This window comes from Echeneis naucrates, chromosome 24 (genome assembly GCF_900963305.1).
Source record: "Echeneis naucrates chromosome 24, fEcheNa1.1, whole genome shotgun sequence".
NCBI classification, from domain to species: Eukaryota; Metazoa; Chordata; class Actinopteri; order Carangiformes; family Echeneidae; genus Echeneis; species Echeneis naucrates.
In genome coordinates, this window is record NC_042534.1 from 9045612 (window position 1) to 9063838 (window position 18227).

At 40.5% G+C, this 18227-nt stretch overlaps 1 long non-coding RNA gene across 1 annotated transcript; it reads right to left on the reverse strand.

The window, feature by feature from the left end:
- Positions 1-437: 437 nt before the first annotated feature.
- On the reverse strand, positions 438-17594 carry LOC115037736 (uncharacterized). Its single transcript, XR_003840473.1, has 4 exons — positions 17526-17594; positions 6497-6608; positions 4931-5017; positions 438-4743 (listed from the first exon to the last, which is right to left on the reverse strand). It is a non-coding gene; the product is annotated as an uncharacterized LOC115037736 (long non-coding RNA).
- Between the last annotated feature and the right edge of the window lie 633 nt (positions 17595-18227).

Sequence of the window (18227 nt, forward strand, 5' to 3'; positions counted from 1 at the left end):
CCTGCTGCACACAAGACTTCAGACAATCATTTGTAAATGAATCTCTGGAGCATGACATGTCATCGTGGTTGGTGACATACGGTTGTCTCAGTTTTTATTGGCTCTCTAAGAATATAAAAGAGTTGTTCAGAATTTGCTGGATTTGAATTTCTGCACAGTGCTTTTGCCTTTCCTCCAATTGATACTTCATTTCATATTTAAAAGTAACTTAGTGATATGTACATGTACTTCTATTTCTTTTTTAACAATTGTAACCCATCATTGTATGATTAAGGACATGTGGACACATTGCAAAACTATCATAAAGTTTAATTTTGTGCTTTCAAACTCCAGATGCTCCCACTGATATATTAAAACATTAAAAATGCATTTATTTTCCACATGATTTTCTCTCGGGGACATTCTTTGACCCTGGTCTCAAGACCACAAGTTGTGTGTGCAGTTATTTGTGCATTCGTTGAATTTTTTTTTTTTTTTTTTTTTTCTTGTTTGAATCAATGGCAATGACAGGTTTAGTTTGCAGCTACTCTGGACACTTTCAGCTGAAGCCTGTTAAAAATCTTCACATCTTGGCATGCCTCAAAGTCGCCTAACAACCTCAACTGATTGCATTTGCAGCTGGTTGGCTTCAACAAGTGCATTTTCCCATTTGAATCCACTACACATGTGGACTCTCTTTGTTTGTGAAGAGGCTCAACCCCTGATTTTTTTTCTGCTATACACAAAATTTCAATAACACTTTTACTCCCCTAAGGCCCTGGCATCTGCTCTTATGGTCTCAAACTTATAAAATTAAGCAAAATAAGAGTCTGTAATAACACTTCAGATGACATCTCCTCATGATAACATCATCTAGTTTAGCTACCAAAAAAAGTTGTTATATTCTCTGTAAACATTCAACCTTCCTGAACAAAGCCTTCTCTCCTCCGTCCTACATTATGAAGCACATCACGTTCAGGCTATTTTAACTAATAATCTTCTTATGAGGACAGAATGAGGGAGATAATACAGGCTTTTGTGAAAATGAATCTTTGTGAAGGGGGTGACTGATTATGTGGTGAACCAAGCTGTGTGGCTGTTTGGCTTTAATTAGAGTATTAGCAGGATGCCGAGCCATGCTTTTCATCACTGGACCAAAGGAGGGGAAAGTTTCACAATGAGGTACCCTGCAGAGTTAGTTTATCACTGATGCCGATAAGACTAATCCCCTTCATGCATGTTCAGATATGACGTTCAGTGAAAGTCGTGTAATAATTAACATGTTGCTTTTCAATAGCTTTATTAAGGTAGATAGTCATTTATATAGATAATGATATTCTGTTTGTGGATAAGAGGTCTCTTGGCTGTGGGGGCTATTGCCTGTCATCAGTTGAATGTGACCCTTGTTAATGGGTTTAAAAAACCTTCATTATTATCTCAAGATATCTCAGAGTTTTATTATTTCCTATCCTTTATGTTTTGCTGGCAGCTGATCCTCAGCATTCTGACTTTATTCTTGCATATATGGAAGATGCACATACACTCACATGGAGGCCCTTTCTCTGCAACAGGAAATATTCATTCACTCAGGTCATGGGCAGGATGTTTGTCAATGTGACTGACTTACTTTGAACACAGAGACCTCTATTCTCTCTCAACTTCCAAACCACCACTAGCAAGCACTGGTAACATTATTCACAAATTAAACAGTAGATTGTATAACATTTATAGAAACAGGCACACACTAACCACAACTAGGTATAAAGCAGTTTTTCTAGCTTTTTTTTTTTTAACTTGTTGAAGCAGCCAACAAAAACATTAGGTTGATCATTATTGGTGACCTTTGTCTGAGAGTAACAAGTTATCACTGTAATAGTCGAGGGTGACTGGCAGTAAAAACTACATCTGAGCCAGAAGAAATACATCTCCCCTTCACTGGAAATCAAAAACAAAATTTTGCAGTATTGCCACTGAAAATGCTGACCCCACGACTCAATTTGAAGGCATACGGGCTGAGGGATCGATGCTGTGAGGGGCACAGTTGCTTGGATGTTAAAGAAATTTAGACCTTATATCCTGCTGGAGAAATTGCCTTCATAAAACATATTCTGTCATTTCAGCAAATACCTTTGTCCGAACAATGATTAAAAAAGATCCAGAGTTTCAAGTGTCTAATACGTGAATCCTACTCATTCCAATCCAACAGATGTCGTGGACTATCCAAACAAGTTTGTTAAAATGGTAATTTTGCAGTCATAGCCTCCAGGTTTGAACTGTGACCTTGTCCTTTCAACTCATCTATCAGCACCATCATTAACACAGCTCCACCCCTGCACTGCTCCAAACCTCCTGCCATGACTTTCTCTGAACAAAGGAGGAAGAAACCATTGTTTAATATGGTGATTTGTTCATTTCGAATTTTAACTTAGAATGCAAATTAAAACTGTGGTGCTTACTTGTTCCATGCAGTAAGAATTTTATAATTGTGTTACACATTTTTGTTTTACTATTATAACCCTCCACTCCTACAAAAGGCATCTGTAAGAGAAAAAAAAAGGTCTGCAGGCTAAAACAAAAAGAATTAAGCATAACTTGTCAGTTTCCCATTTAAGCCTGCCTTTCAGCACTTCCATTGCCCTCGTACCCCTGAAAGCCTGTAGCTATAATTATCTATGCAGTCCACTGTGAATGGGCAGCAGCCTAAAGTTTCCAGATTAATTACCTTTGCGTGAACTTCACTGCTGGTGTTACTGCATGAATAAAGCTGTCGGACACATTACACCTGACGGCTGGGAGAGGGGAGGCTCACACGGCGGAGTTGAACTTATCTCAGAGGGTTAGACAAGCCTTGGGAGATTAAGGGTGCTAAATGACGAGGAACAGAGTCTGATGGCAGAGAAGTTTTTTTTCTTTTCAAAGTCTTTTTTTCCACATGATAACACAGACAAAAGAACTTTAGTTACATGTCTAATTAAATTTGAAATTTCCTTCCCAATGATCACTATGTTTTAACAGTACTTCATGAATTTAATCATTTCTAATCACAAGGCAGCAGCTCTCTGATTATCGGTATTTTTGATTTGGTGTTTTAAAGTGAATTAATTAGTTTGCCTGGCTATCATCCGTGAATTGACTGTAGACTTTGGCCTTTGCAGATGTAACTCTGACATTTTTCTTTCTCTAATCTTGTTAGTTCTGAGCAAAAGGAGCCGAAGTAGAGGGCAATGCATCATGAACATAATGTTGCCCTTCATTCTTTATCCTGATCTCGTGTTCAAGGAGAAATCCCTCCAGGGATGGTTTCAGGATTTAAGGGACTTTAAGCGGGGAATTCCTTCATTAGCTTGTCACAAGAAATTCTAGAATAAATTATAGCTGAATACCCACTGGCTGAAGAAGACCATTAAAAGTCCATTATTATACATAAGAGGTAATTTGGCCTTTTTTAAATTTAAGGTTGTGGTATCAAAGTCTGAACATTAGCTGAAGCTGTAAGTTGGGAAATTGGAAACCTTCAGTGAGAGAAGGAAGGAAGAAAAGAGGAACATCTCAAGCGACGATGTACAGTGAAAAACCACAACAAAACTCTATTTGTCAACCAATCAACAGCCTGAAAAAAAAAAACAAAACACTAAGAGTTGTAAATACATCAAAACAACCAATTACTGACTGTCCTTTCTTTCATTGCATTTGAAGGCTGATTGGATGGAAGCAACTAGGTGGTCCCATTTCTGAGGCCCCTTCACAGGTCACTGAAAAATGGGCAAAGGATCCTTCATGGCCCAACTTATTCCAGGATTAATTGAGAGTCTGTAATCAAAACCATATGGGAGCCAAAAACATTGACAGAGAACCCGAGGATTATACTTTTGCAATGAAACGAAGCGCCTTAGTTCATCAGGTAGCACCACAACTCCAGCTACAGACTGACCCATCAAATGAGTACATGTCTGGAATGTATTACAATTTAAATGATAAATGCCAATAATAATGACAACAACAATAATTATTATTATACACTTTTTCACTATGCTCATGCTGTTTTTTCTTTCATTCAGCGTTGTCTGGCCTCCTCTTTAAGACTCATAACTAATAACTAAAACACATTTCTGTAAAAAATCGTTATTCATGTAAAAAAAAAAAGATGCTGAACAGTTTCTTTAAGTCAAAACTGGCCTGATTGCAAAATTGTGCATATTTAACTTACCAGAAGTGCAGGGTGTTTGTGTGAATGTACTTTATGAGAGTTGGCATATGCATCTGTCTGTGAGCCTGTACATGTATAAGTGGTCATTTTGCTTTGTCTTACTGATGTGAGTTGAAAGTTCAGCTTGAATGCCTCAGGCTGCTCTCTGGGGATTCTAACAACCATCAGGGGTCACGGCTCTGTCTAATGCTGAGACATATTAGCAGGTAATTACAGACCACGCTGCAGCTGTATGAAACATGCCTGTGCATGCAGACGCAAACACCCAATCACAAGTGCATTCATTGCACCAGCCGTTATTTGTCTAATGCATTTTACCTGAGTGCGCTTTATGTGGCGGGTCAAAAACAAGCAAACAATCAACAATTTGTGTGTTGTGTTGCTTTCTTCTTCCTGCATCGTTGACTATTTTCAAAACAGCATTAAAGCTAAAGGAAGAATGGATGCTTGACTCTGCTTATCCAGTTTGAATTCAAATCATACACATGAATACTGTAGATGTGATTCAGAAAAGTGAGTCAGAGGAGTCATAGGAAGTCATCACCTCGATCTGGGTCCTGTCTGGGAACAACACAATCAGAGAAGTCATTGTATGTCTCTTTCCTACAGAGGAAACAACTGTCAGTGGTTATTCACTGTATTTTCACCTCATCTATCAACACTGTGCCACAGGGCAATAACAAATGAGGCTAGGGTTACTAACAATGGCATTGAAAGCAGATTCACATCTGCACCATTTCCTACCTGAACTTTATTGTTGTGGAAGTATGAAAGACAGCACTGTCATAGCCTGATGACCCCGCTGCATGCTGCGATGTGCTCCGACACATTCTGTGAACATGAACAGGATGTTACCTGTATGAAGAAACAGATGAACACTATGCAGAAAAAAAAAAAGTATGATCAATTAGTTTAAAGCTAATAATAACGACACCAGGTTGGAGCGGTGGTTGGTTTAAAAAGTCTTCAATTCCAACGCTGAATTGAGAAAGGTTGTGAAAAATTTGTGACCAATCTATTGCCAGTTCCTTCTGTTACAGTCATGAGACTTGGACTTTAATTTCCCAGTACAAAGAGATGGGGCGATGGAACCACAGCTCGCATCATGTCGCCATGTGTTGGGGAAAACTAATGGAGCGGGGAAAATGACAGATATGATGGTTCAATTTTGGATTTAAGTTAAACTGAACTGGAAGATAAAAAGTGATATATTTCATATTCATGGTTATTTTCCATTAAAAGTTGGCCAACCTTTCATGTAAAATGCCAAAAGTAGAAACGCAGTCTGAGCCAAAAGAGAAAGGCTATAGAGGCTTACTAAGAGCGAGTGGCAAAGAAAAAGAAACCATCCAAGAGGTTTTTGGAAATATCGCCAGACAGGTTTGCAGAGGGGGCTGAGGGCAAGGCTAGCAGTTGGATATCTCAATACTCACATCCCTGTGTAATCCTTTTCAGTTGATTAAATATAATTAAAAACCATCAGAGGCTGACTGGAACTGAGGGCTGTGGTTACTGAGAGCAGCTAAAGCTTCACTCAATGCCACTGTCAATATTTTGATATGAAGAAATTACGACAAATAATATGACAAAGGGGTTGCTTGTATCAGTGATACAGTCAAATTCATCAAGAGAATCACTCCCAACGTTGCATTAAAGTGCTAAGGAGCGCTTTATCACCTTCGAGGTGACTGTTTTGGTTCTGTGTTTTCTGCTGCATCACTGCTTTGGGTCAGTCTGACTGTGGGCTACCTGCCCAACACCAAATAATAGACAGAAAACACAGCAAATCTACAGATGATGAGCCAAAATGTGAAAGGTATGAACTGGACTTTTACGCTTGCTAAAACATTTTCAATGCCAACTCTGAAGGGAGCTATCTCTACCTTAAGTGAACAAAACATGAATCAATGCTACATGAACTGCATAAGAACTGGAGTTAGGGACATTAATTCCTGCTAATTTGTGACTGATATGTCTTGTAAATTGAGGAAAAAGTCTAAAAGGTCAACTCAATGCATTTATTATCTGGTGCCAGTAGACAAAGCTTCCTCTGATTGGACATTTTCACAGAAAAATACATGGAAGGCCGGGTGGTCCATACAGCACGAACGGTTCAGATCTTTGACATTTCAAGTCAACAGATCTCTTATATTGTTCATACTGAAGTTAATAAGTGCATCGAGTTCAAAATATGTCACAGTAGCAGAAAAAAAGCCTGCGGTGTAAATCCGCTCTGACAGGACTGCTGATATAGCTCTGCGTCCACAGCAACGCTCAGAGAACTGCCTGCCACACGGCAACAAAGCTCACACAGCAGGCCTCCACCAATCAGGACGCTCCGAAGGTGACAGGCCTGGGCCAGGTCTTCCTTTGCTCTCTGTCGCTATGGCTGCTGCGTTTTTTATTTTGCTGAGAGAAAAACCTGGAGATATACAGAGAGAGAGAGAGAGAGAGAGAGAGAGAGAGAGAGAGAGAGAGTGATAGAGATGGAGGGAGACAGAAAAACATTTTTCCATTTCACAGTCTTGTAAGCCTTCAGTGGGGTAAGGATATGAAAAAATACACTCCAGAAACACACCATACACATGCAGAGTTAAATATTAAACTGTATTGTTTGTGGTTGTGTTTTGCAGTAAACTGACGTGAAAGTTGCACTTAAAGAAGACATAAGTAGGCACAAGATTTTCTGTGGGTGTCACACTTCTATTGAGTTTGCACCTTTGTCTTTTTGTGGTTTACATGTACATATCTTTTTTTATTTTCTGCATGTCTGCCTGTCGGCAGTTGTCTAGACATTAAGACCGCAAGCACATCTTGTGGGATATAATAACTCCACTATTTAATCATGATGGCATTAATGTGTTAGCGCACACATCCTCTGGGCGAGCCTTAGTCTCTTTGCACAATGTGTTGTACTAACATTGATACACAGAAACATAGAGACAACTACATCTGCAAGAGAACATAATTTACACATAATAGCACATGCACATAATTTATTGCATATAAACAATCTCCAAAATGCACTTTAAATCTTTTATAGAGACTCAGCTTCCTGCCTGAACTGCCTATAAGAGAAAACAGACTAGCAAGTGTCAGCTGCCTGCTTTCACATCTCACTTGTGCTGTTTTTGAGAGCCTGGTCTGCTTAGATTCCAGACTAATTGTTCACCAAGTACTTCTCCTTGGTGTGCTGTGGAGGTAGATAAGATCTGCGAGCAGAGAAATATCTTTGGAAAGAGACAGCCGGTCACTATGTATTTATTGTGTGTGTATCCTGAGGTGACCTCTATTCTCTCTCGGTGAGTGTATTATTGCTGGAGCCTGTTGGAGTCCATCTGGGTGTTTGGATATGGTCGCATCGATCCGTGCCAAGAACAATACTCCTTCCTCTCGCGGCCTGGCTATTCTGCTGGCACTGCTTCACTACTTCACTCTCACTTTGAGTCTTGGCACCAGATGCTGACCAATTAAGGGATACAGTCAACAAAACCTACAGCCACTTCAGACCGATAACCTTTGCTTCTGATAATTAAACATTTTCTTCCCCTTGTTTGGTTCACCCGGTTTTATGGAGCCAACTTGGGTTAATGAAGTCATTTAGATTGTTATAAAACCTGTAAAAAGCTATTCTAATTCTCACATCTGCATCGCCAGGGCTGACTTCAGGATTCATCAGCGGGTTATGAATGGATTTGGAAGCACAAAAAGTGTGAGGAATCCTTTTTCTTGCCACAGAAAGATTATCAAAGGTGTCAGTAACATCATCTGTTCACGGTGGAGGAATGTGCAGTAAACACCGTGCTCAGTGTGACAGTCAATGTGCAGACAAGCATGACCATGCAAAGTCACACAAACGTGACCATACAATAGACAACTTCCTTTTATTTCAGCAACCTCACACAAAGACACTTTCAACTAAAGAGAAAATACACCCACTGTTAAGTTCAAAGGTGATGGTTATTATTTCAGCCAGACATCTAACTCATCTAACACATCTAAGTTCAGACAGTGTAGGCAACGTGTGAGTTTTTATATGACATGATATTGATTAATTTGTTGTTAACGCTATCATCTATCATACTTTATAATACACTTTATTACAAGGGTTCATCAAATATAGCACAATGCCTCGTAAAATAACATGCAATTGTGTGCTAACATTAAAAGTACAGGAAATCCTTGTCCCAACAAGCTCACTGAACCCTAATTCATTTTTTTCTGCGGTGCCAACCATGTTAATACAAAACAATGCCTTTTCTTTTCAGCCTTTCCTGTTTTAAAAAGGTGGCAAACATTCCCTTCATTCAGCAAACAAGATACGTCCTCAAAGATAAATCTAAACTCATGTAAGCTTGCGTTGGTTTAGTTCCTCTAAAAATACCCAGAGATGATTAGAGTATAATTCCTGCTGATCTTTGACACACAAAGCTCCGGGACATTTTCCTGGTCAAGAGATCTACCGGATTGTAAATTTAGCTCGTTGCCCTCAGCTGGCGAATCATCTCTTTACTCAGCTGAGACAGACTAACAAAACATCGCAGTGCTGCGCCCCCTAAGTTTTCCCACGACCGTCTGTCCTCAACAGTTGGCCGTGACAGTTAGTGGGACAGGTGCACAGCTTTCACTATGCTGTGAATTTGGTGTCAGTGATGCCACGCCATAGCGACCTTGACTCATAAGTGTGTAGAGAGGACATCTCTGTTTGCATTTACATTAAACTGGCTTATGTTTACTTTGTAAAATTATAGCCCTCACACTCTATTTGTATTTCTGTGTGTGTCTGCGCTTGCTATGATTACGTGCATTGTGTAGATGTTCAGGTTTGCGCAGAGGATTATTAAGTCTGTAACGTCTGAGATGTGAAGTGTCATGGTTTTGTTACCAGGCCACAAATGAAGTTGGCATGGATCCCTGAATGTCAATGTTGAAAACAAAAGAAAAAACTAGCAAGAGTTTACATGCAAAGCTCGGCTGCAGTATTGCTTCGAACCAGAGGAAAAAAACTTTCCTTTTCATTTTCCATCTTGTGTTGCTAGATATAAACAGACAATTAAAGCGAAAGAGTGATTTGTGCGTTTTACCCGTAAATGTTTGCGCACGGGGTTAAAGGTCACTGGGCATACTCACATTGGAAAGAATCCAATTTGGCATCTATGGGTCTACGAGACCAGAGGCGAGATATTGCAATAACACAAATAGAAAATGTACTGAAAGCCAAATGGAGCAAATATCTGAGTCTCCATTGTCCCACCAGAACTAACTTTACAGCACAACAAAGCCTCACACACATCTTCACCTTGGCAGTGTACACACTGCTGCTCTGCTGGGAAGGAATGTAGCTGCAGCACCATCCCAGCCCAAACCCTCTGCCCAACCTGCCCTTCAACTGCAAGTTTTGACCTTTTTCAAATTACTGACTTTGTGACCTCTGCTGAAGCTTGCCTTGACCCCTGCACATGTGCACAATGCCCCTGGCTTGGACTGGATTGCATGCCGTGAATACCTGGAGTGTGGGTTTACGTACGGAGTAAGGCGTGCCAGCGCAGTGCACATGGGCAGAGCAGCAGCTGCTGTATTAGGCTGTTTGTTATGGGCCTGTGATACTTTCACATACCAAACTATCAGTGAGTGTGGATGTGAGAAGTGCTCAGGGGAGTGACACCGATATGGGTGTAACTGACGTGTGACTCGTGTGTGTGCATGATGCAAAAACTGTCGCTGAGTGTAAGCAATGTGCTGTGCACGAGATTCTTACCAAGATATGCACTGCATGTGCTCAACGGACATGTCAGTTCATGCAACACTATGCCATTTACTTATAACTTCGAAAACATTGCTGGCACTATTCAGATACGCTGGTTTGCAACTGCTTAGAGGTTGTGTAAGTGTAGCAGATAATGTCATTCACATCCCACCATACTGAGACTGTTGTATATGTGTGTCTGCATATGTTTGTGTAATACACCCTCCTCCACATGTTCCATCAATTTGAGATAAGGCTTGAGGTGAAATCTATGTAACATCAGTTGACTGATGGAGACACAGTGTCTTAATGAGACAGCGAGAGCGGGAGATTGACAGCGATACCAGCACTACAGGGTCGTCGTGGCCACTCCAGCCCTCAGTCTGAAAGGAAGCATGGAAGAAAACAATGAGGATGTTTCCTTGCCGCACAGACCATTATAATGTGGACGGCGATAAGAGTGATAACAACCTCCCTGCCATGCTGTGCTATTCTGGGAAGAGAGGGCTCTGGAAAAACAGGATGTCCCCTTTTGTTTTGGTTGGTGCTGGTTGTTTTGTGTGTGTGTGTGTGTGTGTGTGTGTGTGTGCGTGCGTGTGCATACGAAAAATTTTCAATGGTTTTTCAGTGTTTTCTTTTTTTGTTTTGCTTGGACCCATGCTCCAGTGATAGCGATGGGCTCTGTCAAATGTGTCACACTGAGTTTCCTGTCTTCTCTGCAGGGTGGGGTGTGTGTCAGAGGGTCGGAGGGGTCAAGCAGCTTGTGCGCTGCGAGATACTGACATAGTCTTCGCCTAAAAATCCTGGTCATGAGATAAAACTATCATATAGTAGGTAAATAAATGAAGCTTTCACGGGACTGGGATGTTTGAAGAACATTCTTATATGTGGCTGTGTAATCTCTCTCAAACTCTGATATGTGGGTCACTTTGTTTGAATGGTCTGACTTTAAATCTTTATGCCAAGCTAAGCTAGCTACCCTCCCACCTTGGCTTGAAAATAAATATAAATATATTTGATTGTATTGTGTCTGTGTGACCAGACCATGCTTTGCACCATTATTTATATTATTTATACTTTTTTTTTTTTTTTAACCAAGACATCTCACGGTAAATATCAATTTATTTACATCATTTATCATCTCTCGTCATTTATGAAGAGATTTTACTAATTGCTTGCTATTTGTTAAAGTTTTTCAAGCTTCAAGGCCTCACCAAACTTTATAAATGAGACAGACCAAACACTCCTGGCTCCACAGTGTTGCCTCATATTATCATAATCACATCAGTTATTTAGTTTCATCCCAATATGCAGTTTCATGTCAGAAGAGTGCTATTATGTGTTTTCATTTTGACTGCTTGCTCCTTGCTGTCCATAACTTTCCACCTCCTCCTTCTTCCTTTGTCTGTCTGTATAAGTGTAGTTATCTGTCAAGGAGGGGAGCTGGGGGGAATCCACTCTCTTTAATATACATTGGCAGCACTGCAACGATTTGCTTGTCTGCGTTCCCACAATCTCTGAGCTCATCTTGCAGCATCTCTGTGTTTTTCTGTCAACTTCATAATCCTTCAAAAAAAAAAAAAAAAACAGAGAAATCTCTGTTTTTCTGTCTCTTATCTGACAGTGTGTTTTTTTTTAATGACCGGGGGGAAGGACAGTGTTAAGTGTCAAGTATTCTTGTGTGAGTGTCTCTCAACAGTTAAGAAAAAAAAAAAAAGTTAAACATGAACGACAAACCATGACGATGCTTCAAGAAGCCAATGCCACTGATTATGACAATTGGATGTCCAAAAAAAGGTTCAGGGAAATTCAGGAAACTAGCTCCAAACTTTCAAATGTCCACAATCTTCAACTGTTTTCTTTTCTGATGTGAAATTACATTAGCTACATATTTTTCCTTATCTTCTTTAAAATGCTCTTTGATTTGTATCCGGCCACAGCCTCTTTATTTGAGCTGCACCATCAAAGTTTCCTTTAAATATTAAATGTGAATCATGAACATAATTTGGTCACAGTCTTACAAGTCATCCGTATATTAATTTAAAGCTACAGTTTTGCAGAATTTCACAGTGGTTTCCACCTCATTGCCATATATTTTTCCCTGTATAGATAAAGGAGCTAATGTTATTTAAACAAGCTCTGTTCTGAATTTAATATCCGCAGTTTTACATGAATATGATGCAGATGCTGAAATACTAATATATAAAGCAGAGTACAAGGACAATAAAAATGAGAAATTATGACTCTGGCCTGGCCACTGCTACTTATGGCTGAAATACAGCCAGCAAGTTGACACATTCTGCAATCAACTGTCACACTGTCCAAGGTCTTTTCTTGCTTTTCAACAAATGCACCCTGGGACAGATTCCAGTCTGCAGCACTTTAAGGGAAATAAAGTTATTGTGTCTGTTTCCACAGCGACTCTTGGCCATGATAACATTTTCCCTAAAGCTGTTTTAAGATGTCCAAGATCAAAAAAAAAAAAAAAAAAAAAAAAACTTAAACAGAAATGATCTTTCTAGGAGATTATCTTCCTGTAAACCACGTTTCTGTGGCTGTTCTATCAAACTACACATAAACTACAAGGAAGGGATGTCATTCTATTTGTGCCAAATCTCTGTGTCCTTCAAAAGTCAAAGCTTATGAGTGGCTGAGGTCCAAAGAGCATGCACATTAAGATGTAAATATGTCAGACTGCTTCCAGACCTCTGACTCTGTCGCCTCACAGCTCTACCTGCACCTGGGTGGGTTTATATATACAATCCAAACACGCAGTTTTAGTTCCATGGCAACTCCAAATTTCCCATAATAAAAACTGCTTAACAGAACCATCAAACAATCACTTTTTCTGTCCCCCTTTGATGGCTGATTTTCACCTCACTGTCAAGTGTTGTGTGACTTCAGGTTCAGCTTGTTGTTTATTTCCAGTATGTTAGTATTTCAGTATATCCTGACCTTCTGGGGTCTTTTCTGACTGAACCAGCTGACTTCCTGCTGACTCCCAGTACACAGGAAAGGCATGAAAATAATTCAGTTAAACTGCTTTGGGAGTCATGTAACTTTTTATTCAACCAACCAAACATATTGTTCCCTAGTTTTAAGGACATCACTTTTGTAATACTGGTGCAAAAGGCTTGTATCCTTTTTCACTGATTCCAGCACTATTTCTGTTGCTGGGTCTTTGCTTCTGCAGCATGGAGAAGTGAACCATAGCTGCACACCAAAACAAACACACAGCAGACAAGAAAAGGGAATCTGCTCTGCTACACACCTCACTACAACAGCCGCAGGGATTCCCTTTGGATAACTTTGTCTGTTTGGTTTTGTTGAATTCCATTTTTCGGTTCTTTTAGAGAGCTGGAGGAAACGTGCACTCTTTGTCCCGGTGCTGACTGCATGCTGGAGTCAGTAGTTTCCAAAATGTTATTATCACCTCACCATCATAAGGAGGACTGAAACCTTTAAGGTGTTGAATTGTTCTATGAGCCTTATCATGTTAAGATAACTTTCAATAGGGACAGATGTCACGTCTTCAAGTGTTAGTCAAGTGCTGGAAAAGTCCCCAAATGAATGAAGTCAATTTCACGAAAAGCCATATTTACTGTCATTATCGTAATGCAGGCAGACTTGTGTTCACAAACATAAACACCTCACACCTTCCTTTGTGCTTCCCATTTCTTTAGAAGCCACCATGTGTAAACAGAACTGAAACCTGAGTCACCAGAGAAATAGCCTAACGTCTCATAAATGTGTGTGTTTTCAGCGTGGAGATGAGAGCGATCATTAACAACCACATCACGGGGCAAACAAAGCGTTCCACACAAAACACACACCCACTCCCCGAAAACCTCATCGCCCACAGCTTTCAACCAGACAAGAGGCCTGTGGCATTTGCATTTGCAAATATCTAGCAAGTCTGTTGTGTGCATATAGGAAAAAGGTGTGAGTGACAAGTTCTTGTCACATAATGCAGTTAAGAAATAAAACAAGATATCAGTATTGGAAACTGTCTGGTCTGTCTCCTAAAGATAGACCTATGTTGATTGTTGAAGCTTTATGCTACTGAATTGTGTTGTCACAAACGGTGCCTGTGTGTGCATGTATGTGTGTGTGTGTGTGTGTGTGTGTGTGTGTGTGTGTGTGTGTGCGCCTGTATGTGTGTGTGCCCCAGCAGCTGGATATCATTACTCATGTTTTCATGTGCTCTGCTCAGCTCCCTTTTGGCCTTTTGTGAGTGTCTGTGGAGCCAAAGGCTGTTTCCCTGTGCACTGCTGAGCAACCAGAAGTTTAATGTTCTCCAAACAAAATTAAACCTGTGCCAAAATGGACAAGCTCCCCATCACTCAATATCCTGACAGCCAGCGTAGTGGCTTTTTTTTTCTGAGGAACCTGACTCATAATAGGAAGAGTTGGCTTTGCTGTAATTTTAATCACATCAGGAGCTTTGTGTTGGTCAGACTTAAAAGATGTTTCCTTATAAACACTACTTATGACCATTAGTGGCAATTACTGGGGCTTTTTTCTGCAGTGCTGCCCTTAGAAACCATCACAAAGCATCACTGTGTCCTACAAATTAAATGAAATGAAATGTTTTGCACACTTGTTTTTTGAGAAAAATAAGAAATTCAGCAGTAAACCGGCAAAAAGCAGGGGAGAAGAAACCTGTTTAACATGTAAACACTGCAGGTTATGAAATGCCAGATGGGTCATATTCTAAAATGTCCTGGAAGGAGGGAAACATGTTCAAGGATCCTCAGAGACACAGACAATGTATTTAGTTTCTATGGAAAATAGCACAAAACTGCACATTTTATAATGAAAATCATCTAAGTTGGTCATTTTTTAGGTTCTGATGCAGCTTCATTCATATTAACGAAAACCTGAAGCTGAAAACAACAACATAAAAATCCTCCTCATTTTACATGCAACCATTTAGCATAATGTACTCTGTGTACATCATGTGATCTCACTAAACATTTAAGAGGGAACATTCATGAGGAATAAGAAAAAAAACCAACCCTTAGACACCCATGAACAACAAAGACCTGAGTGTAAGGAGAGGACTGGCAGTCAAATCAATGTGTGGGAGCGACAGTTTGTCATTAGTGTTAAAACATCAGTGCAACGTGTGCAGTGCATGATTTTTTTTTTTTTTTTTTTTTTTTTAGTGACGCATGTTCACTTTTTCCTTTCAATAGTAATATGTGAAACCACAACATTATCAGCAGCAGTCGGTGTCTGAGATGAGGTTGCTGTGTCTGTCAAGCGGTGGGAAAGTGAAGTAAGAACTAATTCAGACATTTGGGCAATGACATCCACAGCACGGAAAAGGCCCGTATCTCATTGATCTTAATGCTCACTGACAAAATCTGTCTGAAAAATAGCCAATACTTACACATTAGGTACTTTGTGTGAGAAGGATTTATTTTACAGTTAGTAAAATTAAAGGCCACGTTAGCTGCCAATATCTTCAAATCGTGCCGAAAAGAGCGTGTGGTCATGCTGTGCTGTTTGTTTCTGTAAAGTAAAAGATGTATTGCTCATACTGGTCAGGACAGGAAAGTTAATGGTTAAACAAATTCTTATGTAACTTTAAAGACAACTTGGCAAGTTATTGTGTTTGCTAAGCTGTTGTGACCAACAGCACACTATTTGTCAGGAACTGGTAGTTCAGTAGTTACAGAACAATATTAGAAATCACGTGTCTCTTTTTGGATGTGTTGATGATGTAAAAATACTCAGCTATGACTCAAAACTCTACGTGCAGTTGTTTCATACGAAGGGGGGAGAAAAAACCAAGCCACCAGCCACCAGCAGAATGTTTAGCATTGTTAGCATCTTTCATCTGTTCATGCTGTTTGTCCACTTGTAACCAGCAATAGCTGACAAAAGAACTGGGGTCATTTCTCCTCCGTTCCACAAAGAATCAGAATCAGACATACTTTATTGATCGCCGAGGGGAAATTGCCTTCAGTTACAGATGCTCCCATTCAAAAGTCTTAAAAGAAGTAGAGACTGCAGGTGATCGGTTTGGTTCTTTAAGTTACATATGGAGCTCTGCTTGTTTGAATAAAATCATCATCCTGTTATTCCCTGCTCATTTGGCTCTTTTAATTCTACACTTTTCTCCTGCCTGCCTCTTTGTATCTTCCCCCGACACAAAGAGTTTCTGCTCAGTTTGGCTGTTAAACTACAGTACACTGTAATCCAGACTGCAACAACAGCCCTGTGAATAATGAGGGACAGTGTGTTTCAAATAGTGGCCTTTCAGCCCTCAAAGAGACACACAAACCACATAGAGAAGCCATCTGGTTATACAAAACACAAAAAGACACAATGCGACAAAAACACCGGGAACACTGGGATTACTCACTTTGCTTCAAACTAAATTCATTTCCAAAATCTGCTTGCACTTTATGTCATTACTACGTATCTTATTGAAAAAATAGAAAGACCACAATGTCAGAGTGACACAGTCCATCACACCCTGTGCTTTAGCCATTAAAGCTAGGTCTTTTAAAAGCAGAAATCCAGATGCTGTTTGCAATGGAGACGGGTCAAAATACTGTGTCTCCTCTGAAACAAACCAGAGTGCATGATGTGCTGTATGACTGTCAACATCAGTGCCAGTGGTTAGACCAGTTTGGCGCTGTGTGCTAGTTTACAGTGAAAGTCTCTGAGTCCCAACGAGCAGAACAAAGACAACTTCTAATCACTGTGGCCTCTTCACGACGAGCCTCACATGGTGCAGCATTCCAGCAGCTGAGCCTACCGTTAATAACAACTACTAACGTGCCAATCTTCTCCCCATGAAGTCAAAAACATTTATATGAGAAAGAAACAAACACCAGCCTGCTCATGGACCGTGGAATCAGCAGGGATGTATGAGTTGATGGTCCGCTCCAGCTCCAGCTTCCATGTTTTCCTTTAGATCATGATCTCCACAGAACCAGCATTTCATCACCGCTTAAGGTCAAGCTGAATTATGGGTAAGGATTGACTGCATGAATGATAAATGAATTTGGGGTCTCAAAACATCAAGATCTACATTCAGCCATTGAAAGATGTTGGTGTGCAACACTGTGCCAACGGGGAAAGCTGATACAGAGTCACTCTGTGGGACTCTATGCATTTCACCACCACTGAATGTATTTCAATTCTAAGTAGGCTTCCCGAAACCACAGTGTTTTACAGCCCACGTCTCTTTTTCAGCGTCTTAAAGCACAGCCCGCTTTGCCAGAGGAAGTCCAACGTATGACTGTTCTGTCACCATTTCCTTCCTGACCTTCTCTCAGCAGCTGCCAAGTGGCTTTTTCCTCAGATAGGGAAAGGACCTCTCAGCTGTAGCTCACGTGCCAGAACATGATGAAAAAGCCCCAGGGCAGAGGGTTGCATGTGAAGGAGTGTGAACAATAACCCAGTGTGGTGACAATAAGAGGTGCTCCTGTCGCCTTTCTTCCTTCCCTCTGCTCTCTAGTCGCTATCCTGATGGCACTATAGGACACAGCTGTGGAGCAATACAACCGTTTTTCCACCTTTGTTGTCTGTTTTAAGCTCTACAATTAAATGTAACTACTGTGATGTGTGGCCTACCTGTGCTGGTCCTGTATTGTTGCACTTCACGATCCTGCTGAGTGAAATTGCAGTAACAGTAGCCAAAATCTTAAACCTCTGCTATATCCCCGTGCATTTCTGGTTCAGCTGGTTAGACGTGTTGATGTCTGAAAAACAACTCAATTATCTGTGTTGATGTCACACAATGTTAGTTACAAACCTGCCTCAGTGCAGGCTCAAGTGTTTGTATTGTGTCGCTGACAACAGAGACGTGTCCCGTGTTGTAGGATAAGCTCGGTAAAGAATAAGTAATGCAGTTGTGTTGGCGTTTATTCTGTGAGTAATAAAAGCTCAGAGGAGCGCTCATGCGAGACATTAGATATTATGTGTCTTTACACGCTCCAATGAGTGAAACCTACAGCCCCTGCTGTTTTTGCCTTTTGGCAGTGGTGTTGGAAGCATTATATGCTTGCCAGACCAGGATCATGTAGCACTAATGTCTCTTAGCTTGTCGATTTGAATCGGTGCCATGTCAAGAGTGCCAGGTCTAGGTCACAGTTTGTTAGTCGGGTTGAGCAGGGGGAGTAAAACCTGATGTGAAGGCCATTGTCTGATGGTCCCTGGAGGTGGTGTAGGTTTCTCTCTCCTCGATACTGCTGATTGAGATGGAAAATCAGCATTGCGGCTCTTAAGGGTGTCGAGGTGTCTCCTGAAGTCATGAGAAAAGGTGGGACAACTGGT